Source organism: Pogoniulus pusillus, chromosome 17, assembly GCF_015220805.1.
Source record: "Pogoniulus pusillus isolate bPogPus1 chromosome 17, bPogPus1.pri, whole genome shotgun sequence".
Classification (NCBI taxonomy): domain Eukaryota; kingdom Metazoa; phylum Chordata; class Aves; order Piciformes; family Lybiidae; genus Pogoniulus; species Pogoniulus pusillus.
Window position 1 is genome coordinate 6675282 of NC_087280.1, and position 21900 is coordinate 6697181.

Genomic DNA, 21900 nt, shown 5'->3' on the forward strand with positions numbered 1-21900 from the left:
ACATGTTCCTGGTAGAATTGCACTGGGATCATCATGGTCACAGTTGAGATGACAAAGATATGTGTGTCAAAGAAGGGAAATGAAGCTGGTGAGAGATCTAGAGCAAACATGTTATGGGGAGTGGTTGAGGGAACTGAGGTTGTTTAGTCTGGAGAAAAGGAGGATGAGGGGAAACCTCATTCTCCACAAGTACCTGAAAGGAGGTTGTAGCAAGGTGAAGGTTGATCTTTTTGCCCAAGTAACAAGCCATAGGACAAGAGAAGCAGACGGAAGTTGCACTAGGAGAGATTTAGCTTGGACATGAGGAGAAATTTCCTCACTGATAGTGTTATAAAGACCTGGACCAGGCTGCCCAGCAAAGTGGTTGTTGCCATCCCTGAAGAAGTTTATAAAACATGTAGATATGGCAGTTAGAGAGATGGTATGTGTAGTGTGTTTTTAAAGAGAGCTGACAGAAATTAAACTCTCAAATCAAATTGGAGAGGAAATACAGAATTATATTTAGAGAGAGAGAAATACAGCAATAGACATTACAAAGCAATTACTATGGCAAACCCCCTTGAAGTTTTCCCCATCCCCAAAAAACTAAATCTACATTCCCCAGTGCTCTAATCTTCCCCCCCCAACAACACCTCCACCATCCAAGAGGCCTACTGCTTACATGTTCCCAATACATTGGCTCCCACCACACACTCAGGGCAGGAGGAGGAGGAGGAAAGGAGAGCGAGCTGATCTTGTTGTGAGCTTATAACAAAATAGCAGAATTATGGGATTGAATAACAATCTTCTAGTCCCCAGATTTTTTTTTTTAACCCTATAGCCTCACCCCGGGACAGTATGGTGATGGCTTAGCTGTGCTTGGTTAACAGTTGAACTCCATGGCTTTAAAGATATTTTCCAGTGTAAACAATTCTATGAAAGACATTGAACTCTTCTGGAGGACAGTGAGACTGTAAATACATGCACATCGTGAGAAATGACACAGCTGTTTAGTTAGTGAGATGAAAGTCTGTAATTTCTTGCAGGAACTAGATATGTCAGACCCTTGTAATTCAGGAAAAACTGTTGAAAAGATAAAACAAGTGGGAATATTGAAGTGGATCATTTTGAACAGAAGTATTTTCATTTGGAAGATAATTGAGATGCTTCATCAGTTTCTAAGCTCTATAGACTTCTCAGTGCTCAAACTGTTCCTGCAGTCATCTCTTGTTTAGATCAGGTTAGTATGGTTGTGATTTAAAAAAAAAAAAAATCTCAATGAAAAAGAATTGCTAGGTATATCTTCTACTGTGTGTAGGGGAGTCACCAGGGAGAATTTGAAAGGCTGAAATTAGGTAGCTGTGACATTTCAAAGGAACAAAATTTTCAAATATATTGGAGATAAAGCCAGTTTTTCTGACATATTTGCAAATAGTGAATTAAGTGAACCAGATTTCAAAGGCATGTTCCATTTGACCTTTCTGCAGCATTGTTTTACATATCCCCATAAAGAACATGCCCTCTGTGGGTGAACCACTCACAGTAGCATCCTTCTCCTTGTGTGATTTACAGTAACTGAAACTAGCACAATACTGGTGTAAGGGCAAAACTATGAGTCCCACAGTCAGTACTGTGATGTTGCTGTTACCTGAGATGGGATAACCTGGGCTGTAAGACCAATAGAAAACCTAGTCTAGGCTGAGGTAATCTGCAGTTTTGCCCATCTCTTCTCCTTCCAACAAAGGATGTGCAAGGGTATGTATTTGTGCTGGCAAACCAGATGAGGTAGGCCTTGTCTGTTACCTTTCATAGCAGAGAGGAATCAGAAAAAAAAGAAATGTCTTCAGTTGCACTAAAAAAGCAGGTCCTTTGTTGTTAATGTTAAGAAAGACCATTCCAGTCTACACAAGTTTTTTATGAATAATGTGAATTTATTAAGAAAAATATGGGGGTTTTTCAGGCCATCTAGATTTATAGAGAAAGCCTACAGAGTTGCCATAGGTTTCAGCTCAATTTGTTGCCACTGTTTCATTGATTTATAAAGCTCAGGTGCTTTTCTCAACAGCATGTAAACTGGTTGATGATAACTTGTATATTCTGCCTTGTCTGCTGGAAGGACCTATCTGTAGATAGATCAGTTCCTGTAGACACACTATCTTTACTGAGAGAGGCAGCTGGTCTTCAATGTGTAGAAGGAAATACAGAGATCAGTTGTGTCCCTGTTGCATTCTGTGTAAGATTTAGGTTACCTTGTATACTAGGTCTGTGTCACTTTGTCCTGTGCATATGTGGTTACATAATCCTAAATGTTACTACAGTTGTGGACTTGCCACTGTAACAGTTGTTTTAAAATATTGCAGATTAATATGTTTTTTTACTGCCACCTGATTGTTTCTGTTTTGTTCACACTTAAAATATGTCTCTTCAAAGTGTTGTGGAACTGGTCTCTTATGGAAGTAAATACCAGTAAGGAACTCTGGAGGGAGAATCCCAGGTCAGATCTTCCAATTTAGAATGTTCACCCCAGAATCTTGCTGAAACCCTGAACTGGTTGATTTAGTACTTTGTTAATCCTGTGACAAACTGCCCCTATAGCTTTTTTGAGACACAATATTTGTTATTACTGCTTCCTGCCTTAAGCAATTTGCTATGTGCAGTCAAATAGCTTCACAGTTCTTCTCAGGAGGTGGTAGCTTATAAGATTTCTTTATCTCATTTCACTAGACAGTCCTCTCAAAATGCAAAGCAAAGCTGAAGTGTTAATCAGCCTCAAAAAGGCCCTGGTCAAGAGGCTTACCTTTCTGCCACTAGCTGACTGCTTGGGCTAGCACTGACTTCTTATTTTCCTCCTGCCCACTTGTTTGTCTTGGGCAGGTGATCCCTACCCTTTCTAGCGGTCATTCATAATGTAAGCAAGGCAGAACAGAGGGACAAAGAAAGCCTTGTTTTCTTTTAGTCCCTTGTGTGATTAAGAAAAATCTGTGACAGTCTAGCCCCAAGCCTCTCTTGTTTGTCAGGTTCTCAGAGATGCATTGAAGCTCTCCAACCAGCAAATCCAGCTCATGGTCCTATTGTAAACCCAGTTTCCTGTTCATTTGAAGGCACTTCTAATATTTGTGTGTTTTGTAAATACCGACAAAGGCCCCAAAGTGAAACAGTAAACCAGAATTGTTTGCTATGTCAGTATCATCCCTTGTTCTAGGTTTGTCCAGAGTTGAAGTTCAATGACTGAGAAGTTATATCACTCACAGCCTCTCCTGGTTCCAGCTCCAAAAGTGTAGTTTAAGTTTTATGTTGTATATTATACCTTGGTGCAGCAGTCAGAAGATAAACCAGATGCTTCTTAGGACATGCTGAAATGTAAATGAATAGGAGTACAGAAGGGGGGAATCTAAGTTCTTGCCTCTTTAAATTTTTATTATTTCCCATCCAAGCTTACTGTTTTTGTTTAATCTTGCCATTCCTTTTCTTCTTCATTGTGTGCTCTTGTTCTTAGGGATATGCAAACTTTATTAGTCAGCTCAGCTTTCAAGCTCTGTGCGCTTTTGTGTTTGAGAATTGGGAATCAGGTACTTTTACAGTTAGCCTAAGGGGAGAGCTGAGCAGGAGGAGCCTTTATGAATAATCAAGGTTGACATCTCCAACGTTGTTCCTTCATTATAAATATTGTTAAAGGAGTTGTGACCACCATGGGCTCAAACAGAACAGAGCATGGAGGGGAAGAAAAAGACAGCCTTTGATATCAGCTCTTTACTAGTTATCACTCCACTGATGACACTGGCATTGACAGGTCTCTTAGATTTGGCTGTCCTTTTTTTTTAAAGTTTTTCTTCTAGTCATGTAATTATGCTGTCTCTTGAAGCTCAAGTTCTTTGCATGGATTGTAAAGGCCGGGAACACTAGTTAACGTTGGTGCTTGTAAATTTTCTTAAATGTTGTCTGCCTAATAGGTGGGTAGAGTATTCTGATTGTGTTAACTGTTTCTGGCTGCCTTCCTTAACTGGATTTACTGAATACCCCTAGCATTAATGACTTGTGTGCTCCCCATGAAATACATAATCAAGATGATTGGTTTACTTCCCTCTTGCAAGTGTACATTTTTTCACTGGATGGAATTATGCAATGTTATTTAAATAGAATCTTGCTCTAAGCTTTATTCTCTTTCCAATTTTAGTGTGTAAGAAAACAGTTGCTCAAGCCTTGGCTTCTTGAGTGATTTTTTTGGTTTTTTAGGAAAGTAAAATGTATTTTTGCTATTACAATCAAGTTCTCTACTGTATAAAATATTACTGAGAGGGAAAAGTCTGTTTAGTGGGATGATTAGTTTTCTAAAGGGTTAGCATAGCTTCATGAGACATGTAGCATACATTTTCTGTTCATAAAATACTTTGAAGTTTTGATAGGTATAAAAATTAAAAATACAATAATATTCTATATTCAGAATTATTTTGCTTTTAGAGTATAATATCAAATATATCCTAGTATAAGCATGGTAATTTCTTTCGTTCTGGCACATATAGATGGAATGCTTGCTGTAGTATTTTAAATGCTTTGGGCACTTGTGCAGAAGGTTTTTCTGCTCTACTCAGAGATCCTCATCTGGTCTGAGTGTCTTCCTGGAAAAATATCTGGAAAATTACTTCCACAAGTGCACTGATTTTTTTTTTCCCATGCTCAGCATTGCTGCCAGAGCATGAACAGAGGAGAAGACTGAGGATGCTGAGGACATGGTGTTTTTGTATTTTGGGACCTACATATTGGAAAAGAATGTGTATGCCCTTTATTTGTACAAAAGTGACTTCGACTGCATCCTGACTCAGCATTTCCTACGTATGGGGAAAATCCTTAGGCCTGGTCACAGGCATAATGAAATGTTATGCATGGCTTGATGGGATAAAGCTTGTTGACAACTTTCTGTAGATTTTTCTCTCTTCAATACTTTTAGAACACTTTTTTTCTATTGCAGCTAAAACTGAATAAATACAGAGCTTAAATTAAATTACAGAAAACATATGTTAGATATTACAATGAGAGCATGTGTAACTGTAATCATGTGTGGAAAATAACAGGATATATAAGTAAGATGGAAAATACCAATTGCTGAATAATACTTAGAGTAGCCTGGATAGCTCTGCAAATCTCTCCCATCTGAAAGTAATTTGAAGTGGCAGAGAACCCTCCCTGGAAATCAGCAGTTCCACATGCTTATATTTCTTTAGTCTTTAGCTGTACTCCTGGAAATGACTGAAGAGAGTCCACTATTTATTCATAGACACATATATTCTTGGCTAAATGGCTACATCTCCCCATACCTTCACGATAAATAAGATTTTGGACCTTCATCACTGGAATAACTGGTGCTAGTTAGCATACTGTACAATGTTTTAAGTGTTGTTAAATATGTGTGGCCATGAGGACTACAAAATGAATTACACTTCCTTTTGTAAAACTCTTGGTACATACTGAAAAGTATTTTCCATTAGGAAAATGGAACATCAGCTTGGGCTTTTGGTTTCCATATGTCATGGGTGAAGTCGAATCTGCTGCTGGTATTCATACCATGCTGCTGTCATGCCACCTTCAAAATGAAAGTGCTGACTGGAGCACAAGGTTTGAGTTTCAGACTGTAACATGAAAGGCTTTCGGTTCCAGTTGCTTCTTTTGAGTTCTGGGTTTTTGGATGTTGTCTCTCTTCTGCTGGGATGGCAGCTGGACAGGGAGGGATGGTGGAGTAGCTCCTTGGCTTGGGTTTCAGTTCACTGGCTTCTGCTTGCTGCTGCTTTCTAAAGTAATTGTGTGTTATCTTATCATGCTTATATTCAACCTTTTTAATCTAAAGTCCTTTTATCTCAACCCAGAGGGGTTTTTGTATTTTACTTTTCACTCACTTCTGTGTTGCAGGGAAACAGGCAGGTTAATGTGTTCACAGTACTTACACCTGTTACATTCTTTTCACCCAATGTAGGGCATAAAAGTAGCTGTCTCTACTAAGAAAGTCAATTTGGGCAGGTGGTGATAATGTTGAGATAATGAGAAGCAAGATTATGAGAGGATTCAAGTAAGGCTTAAGGTTTGTTTAGAGTTTTATGTAAGTTTTTGTTCTGTGATGTATACACTGTATTTGCTTTCTAGGGGTGTCTGGCATTAATGTGCTGGCATTCTGCATATATTCATTCTGGTTATGAGCATTGTATCAGGGGAATGGCTTAGAGCTGTCCTGTTACTTTGCTGGTTACTGGTATGACATGTTTTGTTCAGAGCAATACAGAACTCTCTTAAAAGTATCACTGAGAGATCTGCCTCCGTGATGGATAATTATGAGTGGCAGGGTGTATGAGAATGTTCACTTTCTGTAGGTCCTCAGATTTTGCTTGAAAAACAATTGGAATGTTGATGAGAAGCTGGAAGTGGAATTTTATTTGCTTTGGAGGGTTTTCTTAGTCTGTATCAAGCTGTTTATCTGTTGTATGGTTTTGAATGTAAGTCTTGCCTTTTTTCTCTTGGTGGGGTTGGAGGAGAGACAAAACCTACTGATGGCCTGAAAAATCTTTCTGTATGAAAAAAATTATAGAGGTAGAATTTAAAACATACTTTATTTCTCATAAAATTATTCATATCCTCTGTATTCTCCATTTTGAAGTTATAGACAACCTTCCCCCTGAATTTATCATTATTTTTTATTAGACCAATTGGTTGTTTACTTACATCATTCTTTACTGTCTGAAGGTAAATGGAAATAAGTGTAGGAGTTTGAGTTCACTGAAAGACTGAGTTATTTAGAGTTCTAGGTTTGGAGCAAGAGTACATGCTAGGTAATGTTCCTTGAAATTTTGGGGTTTGATGTACTAGTTGGTCTTGTACTCTTTTCAGGGAAAGACTCTGGTATGATTTATGAGCGAATTAGGGATTGGATTTTCACCTATGTTTGCTTGTTAATTAGTATATTTGCATCTATGAATCTTAGGAGACTAGTATCATGTTAAATGTGTAAAAGGCAAAAACCTTTCTCTGCTCTAGAATTTAAAGAATACTACTGTTGCTTTATGGACTGGCATTGTATTTTCTAGCATCAGTATATATATTATTTGCAGTGCTACAGCTCCATAAAAACAGTGTCAAATGTCAGTGTTTTGACTTACTGCCTGGTTTTCTTTTTCTGGCTTGAAGAGTTTGCTTTATCCTCATTTATAAGACAGGGAGCTGTGACTAAGGGACTAGTTATATCATAGTTTGATAAACCTTTGTAAAGCAATGTGCTGTTGTGAGTAATGGCTTCCATTCATTATTAGCCCAGTTGATTTTCATTTACACTTGGCTCTAACAATTAGCTTGAGCAGGTGTGAAGGTGATGGAGGGCCAGGGACGCACAGAGGTCAGGCACTGCTCTGTGTGATAAATTAACCATTATTATCTGCAGTGAAAGTGGCTCTTTACGCTTGTCAGCAGCAAACAAAGGGACAACATATCTCACATAAAGTAGAGTCAGAGTCACTACCGCACATGTGATGTGTCTGTAATTTTGTCTAGTAAATGAAGGCAAATCCTTTTGATGTGCCACACCTATGCATTTCACTTTGCGGAGGTAAATCTGTCCTATCTTAGAGATGTGTGTATATATATATATATAAATTCATGGATATTGAGTTTCAAAGCTGCAGCAAGGGGGATTTTGTATGAATACATTCTAATCTGCATATAAACACTAACCAGGAAATGTTAAGGATATGAAACAAAGATTTTCAGACTGCATTAAGGAAGCAATTTGAGACTATTGAGTTTTAAATTCCCATCTTACTGCTTTAAAAACACCCAGGATTTGTCTACATTGCATGGACTTTCCTCTTAACATTTACCTGTGTTTATCCTTCAAATGAACTGTTGTCTTTCCCAGTTTTAAAAGATGTGCTCTTCTAAAATATGTGTAATCTTGGAGTGGCCATGTATAGTTCACCAGCACTACTACTGGAGACTGGCAAATTGTGGACGTTGCAGTTCTGCTTGGGTTGGGCAGCTACCTGTGTAGTTTTGCTGCTGTGCTATTATGAACTGTTTGGTCAACTGAACTGTCAATGTTTTACTTGTCCTTCATACATTCTAAAGGATCTACAGGCCTTGACCCTGTGTGGGACTGAAAGAAAGTATTAAATGGAGAACATGAACACTTTCCTTCCCATTAAAAGTAGGGAGTACAGTGAACTTGAATACTTAAATTATTTGTTCTACTCAGCTCCCCCTGCCCCTCTCATTTCTTATGTTCTTAGAAGGAAAGTTCTCCCAGGAAAAATGCTCGAAGCTGTATTTTCATTATTTGGCTAGCAATGGAATCAACCAATTGGTTGTTTCAAGGACATGAACTTCCTCCACACACACAGAGTCTGTTTTACAAATCAATGGGAAGACTATACTTTAAGTTGTACCTACTGTAGTCTTTATAAAGAATTTTCAAGGCTTCATTTCGATGTTACCGTTTGATTGTCTGTGATGGGGGCAAACACTTCTTTTTTTACTTTGGTGGACAGAAGTGTTGCACCATATCATTCCTGCTAGCATTGATATTCCTTGCTCACATTATCTAGGTTATAGACTCAAGCACCAATCCATAAGCTTGATCCTAGGAGGCCATATTTTTGGTCTGAAGTGGCATTTAATTTGTCTTTCTATGGTAATAGTGAGTTGTCTTTAAAAGCCTTTGTTTCCATGGAATACTTACACAACTTATCTGCAGAGTAAGTTTATCTTCTGAAGCACCACTGCCTTAGTATCCAAGTGCTGTAGCTGACTTAGGCTGTTTCAGCTGATCATCATCCTTGTCAGAAAGTTAAAGAATTAGTAACCAGCTTCATAGAAACTTGAACTGAAATCACCAAAAACATAGTGGAGCATCAGCAGGATATTGTGTCATTAACCTTCCTGGTTCTTCAGCTTCTTAGAGAGGAACCTCTGAAGCTGCCTCTGCTCCCTTCTGTCTATGGCATGGAATCTGCAGAGATGTCTTCTCTAGAAAGGTAAGGCCTTTCCAATGACAATGGTTTCTTTTGGTCTATGGTTTGGCTACGTATATAATAATCACTTCTCAGCCTTCTCTGGGTGTAGTTAGGAATGCCTGCATAACCCTCAAAATGCCAGTGTAGTATCCTCCTAAGAAATCAGTTGTCCTTCTGATGCCAAATAGAAGGTGCAGTGCTAAACGAATAGTAATTCTCTCCCTATAGCAGCAGAATTCTGTCTGTTTAGAGTTGCTGATTGTCAGAGCATGAGTGAAAGGCATAAAGAAGTCAGATGGACATTCAGGGTTTTTTTAAGGAAGCAATCTGTTTATAATAAAAAACAAAGCTCTTGTAACTAGGTAGCAGCAGTTTAACTTTGCATAGAGTCTTGTTAGAAGTAAAGTATATGTTTAATCATTTGATTTGTCAAAAGGAAGGGTTGAACTCGTGGGAATAAATAGAATACACATGGGCTTAATTACCATGAAAGGATAGGCAAAAACAAAGTATGCACAGCAGTACATTTAGTCTTCACATATGTGTGTATATACATACATAATTAGAATTGGGGGAAAATGCTTTTTTTTCTGCCACCCACACTTCCCTTGTTTTTTTATCAAAATAAATATTTTGATAGAAAACTATGCACTAACTCTACCATGGATAGCAATTGCTTGTCATAGACAAAGATAACAAAAAATCTCCGAAGTTAAACTCCAAGCAAAAAGAGCTAAATTTTGCTTACTAGAAAAAAAAGAAGTACATTAATTGGAAAGGGCATAGAAAGGAAGACAAGCATTTATATGGTAGACAAATAAACTTATTTTAGACAAGTCATAATGAACTGCACAGGATGGTAGGGCTCTAAAGTGACCTTCATAGATTGTCCAGTCCAGCCCCCTTGCTAAAGTAGGTTCACCTTGAACAGGTTGCACAAGATCACATCCAAAGGGCTTTTGAATCTCTTACACGAGAGAAACTTCACAGAGTCCCAGGGCAGTCTGTTCCCATGCTCCATTACCCTCACAGGAAGTTTTTCCTTATGTTTAGGTAGAAATTCCTGTTGTCCATCTGTGCCCATTGTCCTATCACTAGGCACCTCTGAATGGAGTCCAGCCCTATTGCCTTTACAACTGCCCTTAAGACATTGATAAGATGTCCTCACAGTCTTCTGTTCGCCAGGCTAAGGAGCCCCAGGTCTCTCAACTTTTCCTCATAAAGGAGATGCCCCAGTCTTCTCAGTGTCTTTGTAGCCCTCCGTTGGACTTTCTCCAGTAGTTCCCCCAAATCCACGTACACATTCTTCTTAATGCATCCAAAGATCCCATTTGTCTTCTTGGCCACAAAAGCACAATTCTGCCTCATGATGAACTTGTCCACCAGAACTCTCAGGTCACTCTCTGGAACTGCTTTCCAGCAGGTCAGCACTTAGCCTGTGGTGATGCATGGGGTTATTGGTGCATGGAGGTTCAGTCAGAGGGTTATGAAACAAAGAGGATTAGTAAAAAAAAAAATGGAAGGTGAGGTTAGAGAGTAAGATGCAGCTCAGAACTTGCCAGCAGCAGAAGTGAGAGTGGTTATCTATAGGTTTATTTCTTGTTCTTATACATCTCAGCAGGCCTATGGGGGAAGTAGACATCACCATTGTTTTCCTTCCACAGCCTGTAATCTAATTCTTCTCAAAAAAACATTCTAAGTAGCTTCAAACTAGCACACTTGGTAGCTTATAGCATATCTTCAGTACACAGGACCCAGTGAGATACAAAGATACTTTAACAAAATTCATATGATACTACGTTGTAAATCAGTATCAGAGTGAACAGTACTTTTGGGCTTCTACTCCTATGGAAGCTAGGAAGCAGTTGTCCCATGTGTTAGGTTTCCTGTGAAAGGTGGTATGGTTTTCTTGGTGGTGTGGTTTTGGGGTTTTTATTTGGTTTTGTGTTTGTGTTTTTTAATTGAGCAACTTATGAAGATTAAATTAAAAAAGAAAAATTCTCTGATATGTAAATGAACAGGAATGTTGCTGTGCAGATAAGAGAAGTTGGCAAAGGTACTTTCCAATTCCCCTGGAAATGCAAACATGAAAAAAGTGTGGTGGTAGGCAGTTAGATGTGCTTGCTCTCTGGAGATTTTTGAGATTGCAAAAGGTCAATAAAAAACTGTTAAAATATACTTGCCTCCTTGGACTGCATCTGTAAGGACCATTTTTTCCAGTTAACAGACACAGGTTCAATGAATTAAACCAGCCTGCTAAGACTCAAGATTTATACTCTTTCCAATATCTTTGCACAGGGAAGCATTAGTTTAGTAAGTTTATGATTTGGAGAAGATGTATAAGTTAGACTGGGCAGAATGCCAAATTTTCTCTGTTGCAGATTCATCACAAGCTGAGAATGTAAAGTGGATACCAAGTGCTAATGTTCAGTGATGTGCAAACACTAGAAGTTCATCTCAGGTACTATTCCTGTAACTTGAAGACATTCCTAAATCTCCATACTCTGGTCCCTACTCAGAAGATCTTGTGGTGTGTTTTACTGGTTTATTGATTTGTTAGGGTTTTTTGTTTCTTTAGAGTTCTTTTGGGTTTGGATTGTTGTGGTTTTGGTTTTTTTTCTTGATGAAGAAAATTAAGTACAAAACCAAGTGAGAAGAAAAAAGGATTGGGTCAGGTGGTTTTGTTTGGTTTACCTTGTCATGCTGAAGTGACTTTTACTGAGTGAGTTTTGCTCAATCTGAAATTTCAGAAGTTACTTATTCTATTTAACATTGCAGGCAAAACATTTCATTCTAAAATAATTCCTGGCATGTCCTGGAACACATTTTCATGGGAAGAACCTTATCTGTCCTGCTGTTTACATGCAGGCAGCTGGCAACTGTACATGTAAACACAGTGCGCCGCTTTGGAGGAGGCAGATGTTGAGGATGAGACCTTGTATTTCTCTAATATTCAGATTTTGTCATCAAATCTGGAGACTTGTTATCTCTGAGCACTCAAAGGAATGATTTTTTTTTTCTGAGTCACCAAAACCTGAGTCACATACTTGCTTTCAATCAGTGAAACTTAACATCAATAATGTTAACTGTGGCATAGGTTCAAGTCCTATGTTGAAAGCCTGACTAGAGGCATGGGTGCACATACACAATGACAGTCTGTAAAGCATCCTAAAATTTTGACCCAAAAATTTATCCCAGTGGCTCCTAGAGTTGGCCAGCTTTGTGTGGTGTTGTAGTTTTGTTTCTGGTTTTTAATGGATGTGATTTAAGATGATAGAAGCTTGAATTATTTTCTATGAAGTTTATGTAGTGCATCAAATGCTAAAAGCTTCTGTATAATGTTGAGAAGCAAGTTGTCTTTGCTCAATGAAAAAAAAAACTCCTTGCCCCTCAAAGCTTGAATGAGCTAATTAGGTAATGCTGGTGTGAAGTAATACTTTTGACTGTTTACATTTTTGAAACTGGCACAAGAAGGCATTGTATGTTCTTGCCACATCACTAAAGAATGAAAGTGCAAAAGTACACATGTTGTGGGTGAAAGCAAGCCTCCCCTGAAGCTGGGGCAAGCTCTGCCTTGGAAAGTATAAAGAATAAATTTTACCTTGTTTTGAAAGATAAACAAGAAAAGGAAATTCATCATGACATTGATTTAGTTATTCTGAAATAATCCATTAAAGAAATGATGTAGCAATTAAAATACTTAGAGGATTTATTGTTCTGAGGAGAATGAATTTAAATTTTACTGAAATTATCAGATTTGATGATTATGTGGATGAATTAACAATTAGGAGTTTTAATATGGTTTAGTTGTGGGTTTTTTTCTCACTTCTCCCTACTTATGTAAGTTTGGGGGTAAGTAATCATGTCTCACTCTCAGGAATTTAAGGCAAGTGTGTAGCTTTAAGTACATGAGCAGCATCAGCTGGTCATTACCTGTGTCTTTCAAGTCAGCCACATGCTGAAATTCTGTAGTGGATCCCACCATTGCAGTGATGTAAAGGAAATTCCTTGGTTTCCTGTTCCTCAAATGTCTAGATATTCTAGTTCAAGGCTTGGTGCTTCAAAGTTTGTAGCAGTTGTTCTTAAAGATGCAAACTGCTTCTAAATTGCTTCTATGGTTTATGCACTCACTGATTATACATAGTTCATAATACATTTATATTTATACACTGCAAATTTTTATATATACTCTGTGTATGAACTGAAAAGTTTTACTGATGGTTTTAGGCCAAATGAAGGTGGCAAAGCTGCATTTCTGAGAGCTTATTTTTGAAGTGAGGGGTTTTTTTTTCATTTTTCTCACTTAAGTAAAATTCTCTTGCTGCAAAGTAAAAACTCCATTGCTGTAAAGTAATTGTATGAGTGAGTGCCCCTGTTTAAGTGAACAGTTTACGGTTACTATATTAAAGTGAACATTTCAACTTGGCTAACACAACCACTGAATAAACACATATTGATATTATAGAACAAAATAATATATTAGTGCATTGCTCATTTGTGCTCTGATAGTCACCCTGATACTATTAGTCATGCGGGTAGTGACAAACACAATTACACTCGAGTGCTAATAGAGTGGAAGGGCAAAACTGCCTGACCTCGGCATCCTGGGTCGATTTAAATGTTTGATGTCTCATTGAATTAGTATCACAGTGTGAAAGACAAAGCTCAAACTAATGGAAATGAGCCTGGACATGCAATACTGCTGATTGGGCTGACATAATTAGAATAATATTCTTCACACAGCTAATAACAAGCAGAAGAAATAAATAACCAAGAGATAACTTAATGACTGCATGCTAAAATGCTCCTTTGAATATGCTAAGGTTAGCATTTTCTATTTACTTACGGAGCACTGAGGGAATTTTTTTCACTGTGTAATCATTAGCTGTGGTGATCAGCTTCATACTGGTCACTAAAGCCATATGAAACTATGCAGGTTAACCTAACTTTTCCTCCCCTCAACATCATTATTTAATCCTCAGGGCATTGTTACAAATATCTGCTTCTCTAGAAGACCTGTCCAATGCCTTAGAAAAGAGAGAATTAAAAAAAAAAAAAAAGGAAGGAAAAAAAAAAAACCAAAGCCCCTAATCTGACACATGACAAATTCATGAATATATGGCCTTGTATCTTTTGACACTCATGTACTTGAACTCTAAGGTACAGGTTTATAAAGTATAAGTATACAGAGCACTTGAAGAATGCATATGTCTGTGGACATGAAGTTGGATTTTGATATGCTTGATACAAAATATGGAACAATATTTTAGGGCTTTCTACAGTAGCTTATCTCTTAGGTACTTTCTGAGCTTGAGATGAGGTGATGTGGAAATAGACTTAGGACAGATGTAGGTGAGACAAAAACATAAGAAAACCACATGGCATTGCTCCCTATTTCCATCTAGACCTCTTTCTACTCATAATGATAAATGCACCAAAAATCAAATTTAGCAAAGCACGTTTTCTTAACTTTGGGTGGATGAAGTCTGTCATTAGTGGAGCTAGTAATATCTTCAACCATAAGCATGTACTTTCAGGATTTTTCTGGGAGATGGATTTTTAATTCTTAACCGGAACCTACTGAAAACAAAACCTAAGAAATATGCTAAGTATTGAGGAGTGACTACTTAAAATAAATAATTCTTTGGATTTTGTGGATTAAAAGATTTCTAATTTTCCTTTCTACTCACAAAATTTCACAACATTATTTCAAGATTTTTTTCTTATGTGACTAATCGGACTTTTTAAAAAAAAAAGGAAATAAAAGGAAAAAAAAAAGAGTAAGCAGCAGCTTCTCAGAAAGGGTAAGAATTATTTTCAGCTGAAGTTAGTGTATGTGGCTTTGTATAGTATCAGCAAACAAAATGTTTTAAGTTTGATGTAGTAACTTTGTCTCTGAATTTGCTAAGAGATGTCATTTGGGCCATATCTTCAAGAGACCAGATCCCCCAGTCAAGTTAGGAAGCTTTGTAGTGTCTTTGAAACCTGATGCAGAAAAGATCCATTTCTATATTTTAGGATCTGGTAGTGAACTTCATTGTACTTCTGGAACTATGGCCTCATTCGTCGGAAGTTATCACTGCAGCAAGAAATTGCTTATGAAATTGTATTCATTTAAATTGTGCTTGTTAATGATAACCAAAACTTTCCAGCCTTAAAACACTCAGGACAATGTATGTGGGGATTTTATGCTTGGTTGGCCCATAAATTTTTATAATGACAAGCTTTCTATCAGGAAAGCACTGAAAGGGAAACCATAGCCTTAAATGAGTAAGATGTTGCATGTTGCAAACTTGCAGGTAGAAGAGTCCCAGCAGAGCACTTTAGCTCTGACCAGTGCAAGGCAGTGAAATGCTGTTCATCTGATTCATTCATAAGCTGACCTACATCTGTTACTTCTTTTCAGATAATAATAATAAAAAGAAGGCCCAGCACTTTCAGCAAATTGCATTATTTCACTTCATTAAGGGTTAAGGGTTTTATGCCAGTCTATTACCAATTCAGACTGAAGTAGCTCTGCTGAGACAGCATACACCACAGTTATCAAGGGCTGATATAGAGGGGCTGGTACAGGGGCTGGTGCAGGTGTCTCCTCTGCTCTCAGCACAATGGCCCTAAATACTGTGTGCATCTGTTCAAATGAGGGTTTAGGAAAAGGCAGAATCATTAGCAAGTTGGCATGCAGGTAGTGATTAAAAAAATGTTTCATGTCCAAATTTATGACTCTCAGAGTAAGTGGCCCAAAATATTGCCCTTTTCATCTTAAGACCTCTGCTTTGTGGATGTTGCTGGATCATGTACATTTGTCAGCACTCCAGACTCTGTGGAACTGTCAGTGTTGACTTAGTGCTTTTGCTGTGTTCTGCATGTTGACAGTATTTTATTTTTTGTGTGGCAGACCTCTTTTCCCCATGTGTGTGAGTGGTTCTGTTAGAACACCTACATTCTCATCTAGATAAAAAAAGGACCAGCAAAGGCTATTTTCCGTTACTTAGCTTTAGTTTCTGACTACAAATCCATTGATATTACAGCTCAGCATAACTTGCACATCATTTGGCTTATTAGAGCTGACTGAATTTTCTCTTTTTAATTTAATTCTGTTTTTAATAGAATTGTGGAAGAAAACTGTTAAAAATAGCAGTGGTCCATGTGCTTTTTTTGCAGCTTCTGTGGTAGTTAACATTTTGGTGAGGTCCAAGTTCTGAGTATCCTGTCATTGTTTGTTTTAGTGAACCAGCAAACTGGGAAAAGCTTTTTCCTTTTAAAAAATCTACCATAAACAATGGCAAGAAGATATCACCTGTTGTAGAGTTATCATACTGATGTATGAGTAGAGAGTTTAGTGTTAGGCTGAGCATTAGATTTTATCGGAATTGGTCAAATCAGAATAATGGATCCAAATTCCTCTGTATGTGCTTCTGCACTTCATGCCTGTTGATCTATCAGTTCCTGCACCATGAGTTTAGGAATGCAAGAAGCTCGTATCTTCTTCCTTCATTCCTTCCATTCTTTGCTTTCCTACATGGGAAATACTTATTTTGTTCAGTGTTATGCTAAGAATTTAAATGTAAATAATAACTATGGAATTAGATAAACCTTTCTTTAGAAGGACTGTTTAAACAACTTGAGCTTAATTACTTAAAACTGCTCTTTGGCACCCACTAGTGTGTCGTTATCCAGTGCCTTCTATGCTGAACCGTCATTTTTATGTGGTAGGAAAAGAATAGAAAATGTCATTGTGCTTATTTTTGTCCTCATCCACAACTAGTCAGATTTTCTGTGTTCTAATTTTCTACAGCATTCTCCTCCTGTGATCTTAACAAATCTGGATCAAGGTAAACTAAAGTATTTTAATTAAATTTCAAGTCTTTTGGAATGTGTGTATCATTTTGTCCATTATTAGGAAACAATTACAAAACAAAACCAAAAACATACCCCAAAAAAGAGTTTTTTCAGTAATTCTTGGTGTTCATACATTAGTTATTGTTTCCTTCCAGAATTCGTTAGCATAGTATTGTTATATTTTATTCCCTTTTTCTTTTCTTTCCCACCCCCCGGTGGCCTTAGTCTTGGTAACTTGTGACAGTCGGTTCCACAGACTTGTGTTGCATATTTTCAAAGCAATAGTTCTCTAATGAAAGAAGATTGCTTAACTCACAATACTATACATCCGTTTTGAACAGCAAACCCAAGTATTTTCAGGACTGATGTTATTTACTAATAACACTCAAGCTAGCATTCAAGATAGGGCAGTTGAGATGTTCTTAGGCAAAATACCAACAACATTTCTGGACCATGGAACTGTAGTCTCTGCATTTCATTCAGAAAAGACGACAACTTGAATAATAATTTGAAATAAAGTCCTTTGTGTGTTCAGCTCTCCTGATACAGACCCTTCACTAGCAAAAAATGTACTGAAAGTGGTGGTATTCCAGTACTGGTTGAACAAAAACAGCCTCCAGCAATCTGAGCTAATAAGAACGGAGAATACTTGCAGACAAAAACCCAAGATTTTTGTTTTGTTTTGAGCAAATGTAGAAATATCTCATGTAGCTGCAGAGTTGATTTCCTTTCATGCCGTTTGACAATCTGATAATTTTTGCAAAGATATACTTAAAATGCTGTTTCATGCAAAGCTCACTTTTTTCCTTGTTTAAAAAACACCACATCTTTAATTTGCAAGGCTGTGTATTAATTTGCTGAGAGCACCGTTTATTTCCCTTTCCTTCTACTTTAAATAAAGTCAGTTGTTGACAACTCTCAGGCATGTCAAACTCTCACCGCTAATAATTGCTTAAGGATCCCTAACTTCTATAAATGTTGGTTCCAGCTAAAAACCCTGTGCAATAGCCCTGTTTGAGGGTGGGGGGGAGGAAAAAGGGGTGAGGAAAAAAAGGAAAAAAACCTGAGAACTTCTTCTGATGAATTTTTGATTTTCCTTCTTAACAAAGAAATGTCTGTGATTCAAAGAAATAGCTTAAAGTGATATTATAAAATAGAATATGGAGTGCACTGTTCTGAATGACTCTTTGCTTTTAATGTGAGGCTGAAAAATTGTCAGTGGCTTTTTTGATTAGATGAGATTTTTTTTTGTTCTTGATCTAAGAATTGAGGAGAAAAACATGCTACTTGCATTTGAATATGGTATGAGCTAGATGTAATGTGTTGAAGATAAAGCAATACCAGTACTGCCTCAAGGCGGCACCTGTATGTGTGGGTCAATGCCATTTCTCTTTAGATCGCTGCTGAGCCCTTCTCTTGGCTGCTGCTTTATTAGGTCTAATTAGGCAGACTGTCACTTTTATTGGTGATGGAAAAGGAAGATAAGTAGATTACTTGTGTCATCTATCTCTATCCCGACGTGTCTAAAAAGTCTAAAGTGATTGCTGTGGGCCACAAATATATTTCACAAGAGGGAGAAAGAGAAAAAAAAAATCAGAAATGTATTAAACCTCTAGAAATGACTTACCTTTGGCACTACTGTGTGTAATTTCAAACCCACAGAGAAAAGAGTTACAGTATATACGTAAAGTCCTTTTGTTCAGAGGGAGAAGGTTGTCTGTAATGGTTTTTGTGATATCAAAATAATTTTTTTAAAAGCCGTTTTCTACTTAAAATTCTAGTGGTGGTTGTATGTATTTTAAAGTTAATCCAAGTTATGATAAGAGTGCAGCATGCATGCCTGGTGGAGTGGGCTATTTTGATGACAGGCTTGCTGATGTGTTTCTTCTGATAGGCTTACTCTTTGGAACATTGCTCAGGGCACTGCCAGTTTGTGCAACATGTGTACATTTTTAATGACTGTTTATAGGAATAATTAATTATTTTCTAAATAAAGCATCAGATACCTTCTTAGATAAATACGAAACTGACAACTAAGACTATCAACAACCAATCAGCACTTTAATTTCTGAGAAATCTCCTGCCTTGGAAGATGATATTCCCCAGAATATTCCTCAGTAGAAAGAGATTATTTCTTGTAGCATTGTGGTAGGAATATGAAACTACTCCTATATGAACTCTTATGAAAATGAAAATTGATCTTTATTTAAGGGTACTGACAAAACCAAATACTCATCCTAATGAAACTTTCAGCTCAAGCATTAAACAAAGGAGGTCTTATAGCTTTAAAAATTCTAACCAGAAAGATGATAAAATGCTTTTAGAAATGTTGATTTTAGATATGTGCTCTTACCTCAAGTGTTGGCACATGCTCTTATGTGGGATATAAATACTGACCTTTCAAAGTGATGGCAGCCACAGCACAAGTGTTAGCATAGGCACCTGTCATGATTATGCCAAAGATGTCTGCGTGAAGACTCTTAAAATTTAATTGGCTATTGTCCTGGACTATTAGCTGGAAGAATAAATTTATACATGTCAGTAAGACTACTTGTAGACTTAAAACCAAACTCAGTCGCATTGTAAGGGCAAGAGGAAAAGTTTTTGTTGGTGATTTTTTTTTTACTAGAGGTAGATTAAGGGGCAGTAGGGCTGATGTTCACTAACAACTCACTGACTCACTAGGGCCCTATTCAGCATTCCTTACTCAGGAAAACTGCTTGTAGGCTTAAACAATATAATTTCAGTAGTCTCTTTTGTGTGTAATGAGTGCTGTGTAAGGTCTTTAAATGATGGATTCTGACTGCTGCACCAATGACATTTTTATTCACGATTCTGCATTCCACAAGGCAGTCAGCCATTCTATTTGCTTGGAATCTTCAAAACTTCTCATTTATTATTCAATTCAGGCTGTTTAGAGTTTATTTTCTTTGCCTTAAAGTCTGTTTTTCACAGATGTGGCCTAATGGTATCCATACACAGTGAGACAGTTGGAAGTACAGTATCATTGAAATCCACACACAATTTCAAAGCCTACTGTACAAACCTTTTTGTGTATGCAGATTTTTTTTTAGCCATATTATGCTAGGGAAAAATCTAAATGTAGGGCAGAGAAGCACCTAGAACTTTCAAATAAATTTGTTTCAAGAAACTTGAAGATGATTATGAAGCTGAAGAATTTCAGAATTTTGATGCTAATATATCATTCCACCTTTTTTCTTGCTCACTACTGTAAGTTATAACTTTTACTCAGTACCCAGTTCTTGATGATGCTCAGAGTGGGTCTCATTTAAGCTCAGGATTCAAAGTGTTGAGGTCTCTGAATTGCTAAGAAAATATTTTGATGTGTGATGTGTTTTCTAAAGTTCAAAAGCTGAAACTACTGTTCTGCATAATACTCCACAGCCAATGTTAGTGTGTGAAACACCATGTGTGTAGTTAACTATACATAGAAATTCTCTCTGGCAACAATGCAGTTGTTGGCCAGGCATCCTTGATCCTTGCAGGTGATCTCTTATAAGGAGCCTGGTGCAACTTCTGAAGAATCCAGCAAATTGTCTGAGAAACCAAACTATTTTACTATATAGTAGTGGTGTAATTTGGCTCCAGTTCATTTATTCAGAATAATTAGATGTGTTTACATCGACATTCTCCATGATTAATCTCTGGAGGACTCACTTAGCAGTGGGCTTCCCATCATTCCTGCTTAACTGGATACTGCTGACAGCCCAAGGATATGGTACACCTTTCCTGAACTTTGGCTTGTGTTCTAATTCTTGTTTCCAGTTGTGGATATATCATCTAGTATTAGACCTCAGCTTTAAGCAAGGGGCAGTACTATCAATGCTACTTATTTAGAAGGAAGGACAATAACAGAATAGAGCTACTGGTCCCAGCAGTTGCTAGAAGGTCACAGGTGGGGAAAACTGGAGCCTGAATTCACAAAGTGTGATAGTTATCTGCTGTCACTGCATCTCTTCGCAGGAAAGGACCAACATCTGATCTACTTTGAAAGGTGTTTGATTTTATGTTTCCCCGTGTAAGTTAAAAAGTCTCTATACGAACATTTTTACCACCACTTAATTTTCTGTTTGTGTCCATGGTATGTAGTTTCTTGCTGACACTCAAGGCCTTAATACCACAGCAGATGTAACATATCTGAGTGGTTAAAAACTGATGTCTTAGAAAGGCTCTTCCTATTTTTGATGGTTTCAAAATATTTAAGAAAAAAAAACAGGTAACAAACAATTTTGTGCTTTCAATATTAACAATCTTGAGTTCATGATTTCCTATCAGCATCCAAAGTTTTCTAATAAAAATGCTCATCAAATGCAAGCTACTCTGTAAAATCAGAAAGTAGATGTCTCACTTGAAAGATATAGAAAATATATGTCCTTGCTTATGAGAAGGGGGGGGAAAACTTTGCTTTTTCTCTTTTTTCTCTTTTCCTAGAAACATGCAAACTCACTCCATGTCTGTTTTTATGCAGTGTAATACCTATGAATAACTCAAATTGCTGTATTTCTTATTCATTTGATCAGAAAAAGACCAGGCACAAAGATGACATCCTGATTTCAAAACTACATCTGTGAGAATATTGCAGAAAAGCCACTGTTACACATATTTAAAAAAAAATAAAAGCACCACAGGTTGAATACACCTTGTTAGGAACATTTTCAGAATATACAATTACAGGTAAACTTGTGCATATAAAAATATGTCAAAATCTTAATGAGAAATAAAGGATACTTCAATAAGAAATGCAAACTACCAAGTTTGACTTATCCTTGAAAAATAATAATAAGAGTAAAATCCTTCTAGAACTCTTTTATTTCCAATTTGCTTCCTAGTCAGTTAGGGCTTGCATGATCCCAGGCTTACATACTGCTGCAGAGAAGAGACAGCATATATTGATCTGTGGGAAAATAAATCAGTAATGTCATGTGCAAACTTTGGCCCTCTTTTATGTTTGCATTTTTTTGCAAGAAATACATGTGAGGTTTTGTATTGCATGTGCATTTGTCTAGGCAAGATTTACTCTGTAATCATTGCAAACGTTTAATAACTGTGGTCCAGTTACACTCCTATAACTCAA

The 21900-nt window shown here is 37.2% G+C and overlaps 1 long non-coding RNA gene across 2 annotated transcripts in view; it reads left to right on the forward strand.

Moving 5' to 3' along the window:
• The first annotated feature begins 5992 nt into the window (after positions 1 to 5992).
• Positions 5993 to 21900, forward strand: part of LOC135182885 (uncharacterized) — a 215176-nt gene continuing 199268 nt past the window's right edge. For both annotated transcript variants that reach the window (XR_010305332.1, XR_010305333.1), the window contains exons 1-2: positions 5993 to 6049; positions 8902 to 8984. This is a non-coding gene — a long non-coding RNA (uncharacterized LOC135182885). The remainder of the gene's footprint in view (positions 6050 to 8901; positions 8985 to 21900) is intronic.